The 6,043-nt window shown below is 41.2% G+C and overlaps 1 protein-coding gene across 2 annotated transcripts in view; it reads left to right on the top strand.

The window, feature by feature from the left end:
- Nucleotides 1-6,043, top strand: part of NINJ2 (ninjurin 2) — a 136,031-nt gene that overhangs the window by 105,051 nt on the left and 24,937 nt on the right. The gene's annotated exons all lie outside the window — the stretch shown is intronic.

Raw genomic sequence — 6,043 nt, 5'->3', positions numbered from 1 at the left:
TCTAGGTCTGCAAGTATTTCAAGTCAAGGAACATATTGAGGGGGAAGGAGGGGAAGTTTACTCCACTTATCTGTGACTCTGAGGGTTCCCTGGAAGTCATTCAGATGTTAGAGCCTTGCCTCATCTCTCCTCATCTTAACTCATCTCTCTGGAAGTTCTCCAACAATGTGAAGAATTCCTTTCTCTGTCATTCAGTCAATAAGCATTATAAGTGCCTACTATGTGCCAGACATTGTGTTAAGTGCTGGGGGATACAAAGAGAGACAAAAAACAGTCTCTTTTCTCAAGAAAGCCCAAGGATTTTATATTTCATCTTCAAGGTAATAGTGAAGCACTGGAAATTATTGAGCAAGGGGATGGCATGGTCAGATCTCTGCTTCAGGAAGATCACTTTAACAAGGGATACCAACCAGCAAGTTATTGCAATAGTCTAGGCCTGTACTAGGGTTGTGGCAGAGTTAGAGGAGAGAAGGGGGCATATACAAGAGATGCTACAAAGGTAAAACCAGTAGGCCTTGGCAACAGAATAATTAGAGGGGAATGAGAGAGAGAGAGAGAGAGAGAGAGAGAGAGAGAGAGAGAGAGAGAGAGAAAGGACTTGAGGATGATGCCTAGGTTGCTAAGTTTACATATATCTCATTTACAACTCACAACCACCCTGGGAAGTAGGTGCTATTATTACTCTCATTTTACATTTGAAGAAACTGAGGCAGATAGTGGTTAAGTGACTTGTCCAAAGTCACACAGCTGGTAAGTATCTGAAACTAAATTTGAGGTCAAGTAGGTCTTCCTGACTCGAGGCCAGACCTCTGTGCCCGTTGCCACCTAACTGTCTCACAAGCACAAGGACAGATTGAAAATAAGTAAGAGAATGAGTATTGACAGAGAGAGCAATCTGCTGAGGGAAATGGATGGAATAGACTTTTGCATGTACAGGACCTTGCCTTGGCAAGGAAAACCAACTTAACATGTGAAGATGAAGAAGATAGTGGCAGAAGATATTGAAGTGATAGGAAATGAGGAAGAAGGGAGAAGAAAAAGCTTTCATTGAAGCACCCCAATTTTTTCAATGAAATATGAGGCAATATTCTCAGCTAAAAATGTAGAGAACAAGGGAGCCGTGTGAGGTTTAAGGATCGATAAAAATGTTTGGAAGAGCTACTGTGATGAGTGGAATAGTGAGTTAATTAGGGAGGTGTGAAAGGATTGCCTTACAGCAGTGAGGACCCAGTTGAGAATGCATAGAAAATTTGTAGTGGTTCCAGTCACCATGGTTTCATTATTTTCTCTACCTTCATTAAGCAGTGAATGAATAGCAGTGAAGGCAATGGATGATGGAGGTGTGGGGGTGTATGTATGAGAGAGAGAAGATTTTGAGTTTGAAGATTAGAGAGAGAGGGAATGTTTTGGGGAATGGGATCAAGGTAACATATAGAAGGTTTGACTTTATTGAGGAGAAAAGCCACTACTTCATCAGAGACTGGAGTAAAGGAAGAGAAAATGGAGATGATGTCAAAGGGTTGTGAGATACAGAGAAGAGGAAAAGAAGGAGCTGGTAATAAATGGCCTCTCTTTTCTCAGTAAAGCATGAAGCAAAGTCTTCAGCAGAAAAGGGGAGGGGAGGAGTATTATAAGAGGTATGAGGAGAAAAGATTTGGAGGAGATGATTGGATTGTGAGCTCCATGAGGACAGACACTGTCTTTTGCCTCTTTTATTGACTGACTGACTAGGATACTATAGAAGGATGACTTATTATTTATAATAAATAAATATATATATAAATAGACAATTTTTAAAAAAACTTAGCAAAGTACCTTGTGCTTAGTAGGAGCTTAATAAATGTTAATTGATTGATTGCAATGTTATAACCGTGGGATAGAAAATCGATTAGAAGGAGTAAAAAAGATTGCCTTGTTATAGTGATGGCCCAGTTGAGATTAGATAACATCTATTTCTAGTGGACTTTACTCCCACCCCCATGATTTCATATAATTCCATTTGGATCCTACATGAATAGGATTGGGAGTTTGACCAGGCAGAAAGAGCAGTAGGATAAGGGGGCTAGGCCCTAGAGAATTGGGGCTTACCTTTCTGAGTTCTGTTTTCTAGGCTGCAGAATGAGGAGACTAACCTAGATGATTTCTAAGATCACTTCCAGCTCTGTGATCTTTGAATGCTGGGAATAGCCCAGTGATCTGATTTCAAACTTCATGCCCTGGGTCTACCAAGTGTCAGGAATTCCAGAACCAGTTTTATCTTCCCAGTTTCTTTGTTTGAGGGTGGGCGTGTGGTTAGACTAAAATGACTTGAACTCAATGTTCCTGGAACATAATAGATACTTAGATGCTTATTGACTGACAGACATACTAAGGTATAAAGGGCTTGTCTATTCTTTCTGATAACTACCAGAAAAATCACTGGTTGTTGTGTAATACATAGAATGTGGTCAATTGCTCAATAGGAAGACTGTGTCATGTCCTGGCCCAGAATTCTTGCTGGGATCAGCAGGAACATGATGCCTGTCACTCTAATGATCTTATCCTCTACTTTCCCTGTGAGTCGATCATGGCTTGTTCCAGACTCAAGGAAAATGTAAGCTATTTTTAGATAAAGCCACATATATGAGGGAGAGGATACAATAGGCTGATGGCTCATTATACATGTCACACTTTCATAGTACCTTAGTCAGTCAATAAGCATTTATTAATTGTTATTGTTATTTGTCCTTTGTTTTCAAAGAGGACCATTGACATCACCAGGTGATATCTTGACTTGCCCATGAGTTGGATTTAAGGGAGGCAAAGTTGCCCACATCCACCTCACTCTCTTCCAGAGTCAGTCATCAAAGGTCAGTGGCAGGACAAAAGTCAAGACAAGTGACAACAGCCTGGAATGCAGTGGATCACCTTAATATCTTCGATGACTGACTAATCTCTAAGTGCTCCCAGCGCCTGCTTCGGCTGCCATCCTAGATGTTGGAACAAACTGTTCTCATTGGCCCATTCCTCTGAGGGAAATCTTCACATGCTTGGGGTAGATATCCCCTATCTCACTAATGAGTTTGAGGCCTGCTGGTTACCCTCAGCCTGGTTTAGCCTGTCTGCCTAGATGGTTTTACTGGGGTATGGGCTTTGTACATGCTACAGGTTCTTGAAGCCACAGGTGAGAGTTGAGTGAAGGTAGACACCAAAGGTGGATGAGCACCTACTACCTACCAAGTATTGTGGATTTCTAAAGCATGCCCTCACAAAAGACCCCATGAACTCGGCATGACAAGTATCATTACCACCATTCTATAGACAAGTACTCATAGGCAAAAGCCACACAGATAGGGCCACCAACAGGATCTAACCGTAGGTCCCTTCATTCCAGAACTGGTACTCTTCAGGCCCCGTGTAGATCACTTTGACCCAGGTTTCAATTCTTAGAGTTCTGTGCCATAGTGACATCCCTCTAGCTTGAGCCCATTCTGTAACCAGATCCATATTTTTCCATCTAGTATGGAGACAACATAACCGCATTGCATCAGGAATTGCTACTGATATTGGTGAGAAAATAGGTTACAGTGAGGGAGGGGTGGGTGGAGATGGGAAAGTGGGATAGAGAAGGGACATGCCATCACATGCACAATGTGCGCACATGTGCACACACACACATACACACACACACACACACATAAACATCCCAGGCCTATGTAGCTATGAAACTAGATCAAAGGGAACCAGGCAGGTAGGATTTGATCAATGTTAGAATCTCAGAGGCAATCTAGCCCAACTTGTACCTCATCTATAATCCCTTATACAACCTATCTGACAAGTGGTCCCTACGCAACAAATGCTGAGCATCTCCACAGGGATAAACTTGGATTCAGTGTTCTACAAGTTAGTCAAGTTTAACTAGACATAATTTCTGCTCTTTAGTGACTTCATTCATCCATGGAATCATTGAGTCATGAATCACTGAGACCTCAAAGGTCATCCATGTGTTAGCTATCATCCCTATGGAGATTCGGGCTACATCTTCTTATTTAGTTGTTGGTGCAACGACAGATAATGTGTAACTGTTTTATCCTTTTCTGCCCTTTAACAAAAAAGACTGCTGTGAACCGTGATGACCACATTATAGTGAATTGTTTATTAATATAAAATCAGAAATAGACTATGACTAGTTGAGTCATCTAGGCATGGTATAAATGAAGGCCTTAGACAGTCACATGGGTATTTAATTAACACATTATCAACAACCACAAATGTATGAGATGTGGTGCAAGACATCATCCAGGAAACGTTTCACCAGAAAAAGAGGTCTTCTGGTTAGGTAGTGAGAAAGAATTATTACAGATGGAAAGTTCAGAGGCTGAGCCTCTGCCCTACCTTTGTGCTCAACCCTTGGCAACCTACTGAAATATATAATCACCCAAATACCTTCAGTGTCCGGGAATTCAACTCTAGGAGACCAACAGAGGGAAAGTGCATCCCCTTTTTGGGCAATTTTAATTTTAAAAGTATTTCTTTATCTCATAGGGGTATCATGGTATAGTTATCAGGGTTGTCATTCTTAGCTATTCCCTCAGATTCTCCCTTCTTTAGGAATGGGTTTCCTTTTAAACCAGGCAATGGTTTGGAAACAGTGGGAAGGAAAATGATAATGACTTCTGCCTCTCAATGCCAACCAGCTAGTCAAAGCCTCCCTCAGTCAAACTACTGGCTCATTGGCCATACAGAAATTCCTAGCGTCAGTTTTCTCTCTATTGTGGGAAATTGTTTTTAAAAAAAGAAATGATAATTCTCTTTCTACAGCTATAAAATCCCCAGACAGGAAAGCACTCTAATATAGGGAATGAGGGTGGGAGAGGAATAAGAAATAAACATTTATATAGCACCTACTGTGTGCTGGGTCCTGCACTTTACAATTAGTATCTCATTTGATGCTCGCCACAACTTTGAAAGGTCGATGCTGTTATTTTCTCCACTTCACAGTTGAGGAAACTGAGGCAAACAGAAGTTAAGTGACTTACTTAGAATCACACAGCTAAAAAATGTGGAAGGCTAGAATTGAACTCAAATCTTCCTGATTCCAGGTCCAATTCCATGTCCCCTGTGCCACTTAGGTGCCTCAAAATGTTTGTTGCAGTTGTAAAATTTATTTCTCTCCCTTTCTAGGAGTACTCCACAATACCACAGATAGGACAGCAATGAAATAGTTAACCATGTTTGTCATAAATGCTAGCTCAAAGACTTTCCTGTTTACACAGAAAAGGACATAAACTTTTAGGAGACAGAGATAAGTTTCAGGAACAAACACAAGCCCTTTCAGGATGAGGCAGAGAAGGAAAGAAAGGAAACAAGAGGATTCACTGCCTTGGTTCTTCCCTGATGCACCTTGTGACTTTCAAGTCTGACGCTGTTGACCTCATGACTGTAGCCTCTCTCCCATATCCATGGCAATCACTCTCTACAGCTCTGCTCTCTCAGTCTGGTGCGGTCTCTACCAGTGTGGTCCAGCCTGGCTCAATCCAGCTGTGGCTGCTGCTCCCACCTGCTTCCACATGCTCACCTCTCAGTTCTGGCAGAGTTGCCTACTATTCTGCAACTTCTCTTCTCTTTAGGATGACCGGTGTTAGCTTATCAGTCAAAGCCAGCCCCCTTACTCACCCTAACTTAGGGTCAAGACAGCTCCCTGTTCAGGGAATTGAGTAGAAATGGATATAAAACATATAGGTCATAACAGTACACACAAGCATATGTGCACATATACACACATGTATGGTATATAAATATGTACATGCATACATGCATATACAATTTATTGTGCATATACCTAAGTGTAAAGATTTAACCGATTTACCAATATATCCCTGCTTATAACCCTGTTTCCATCATTTCCACTGCAGACAGTAACTCTCCTTTTTGGTGGGAATCAAACACAGAAAAGATCTTCACCTTATTGTTTCCTCTACCTTTCAAAGAATGAAATCATCGTTACAGAAAGTCAAGAATTTTTTAGCTGTTAATTTTTTTAGCAAAGAAAAGAAAAAACTCT

Source organism: Notamacropus eugenii, chromosome 3 (assembly GCF_028372415.1).
Source record: "Notamacropus eugenii isolate mMacEug1 chromosome 3, mMacEug1.pri_v2, whole genome shotgun sequence".
NCBI classification, from domain to species: Eukaryota; Metazoa; Chordata; class Mammalia; order Diprotodontia; family Macropodidae; genus Notamacropus; species Notamacropus eugenii.
The sequence above is the reverse complement of the archived record's forward strand: the minus strand, read 5'-3'. Positions and strand labels throughout refer to the sequence as shown.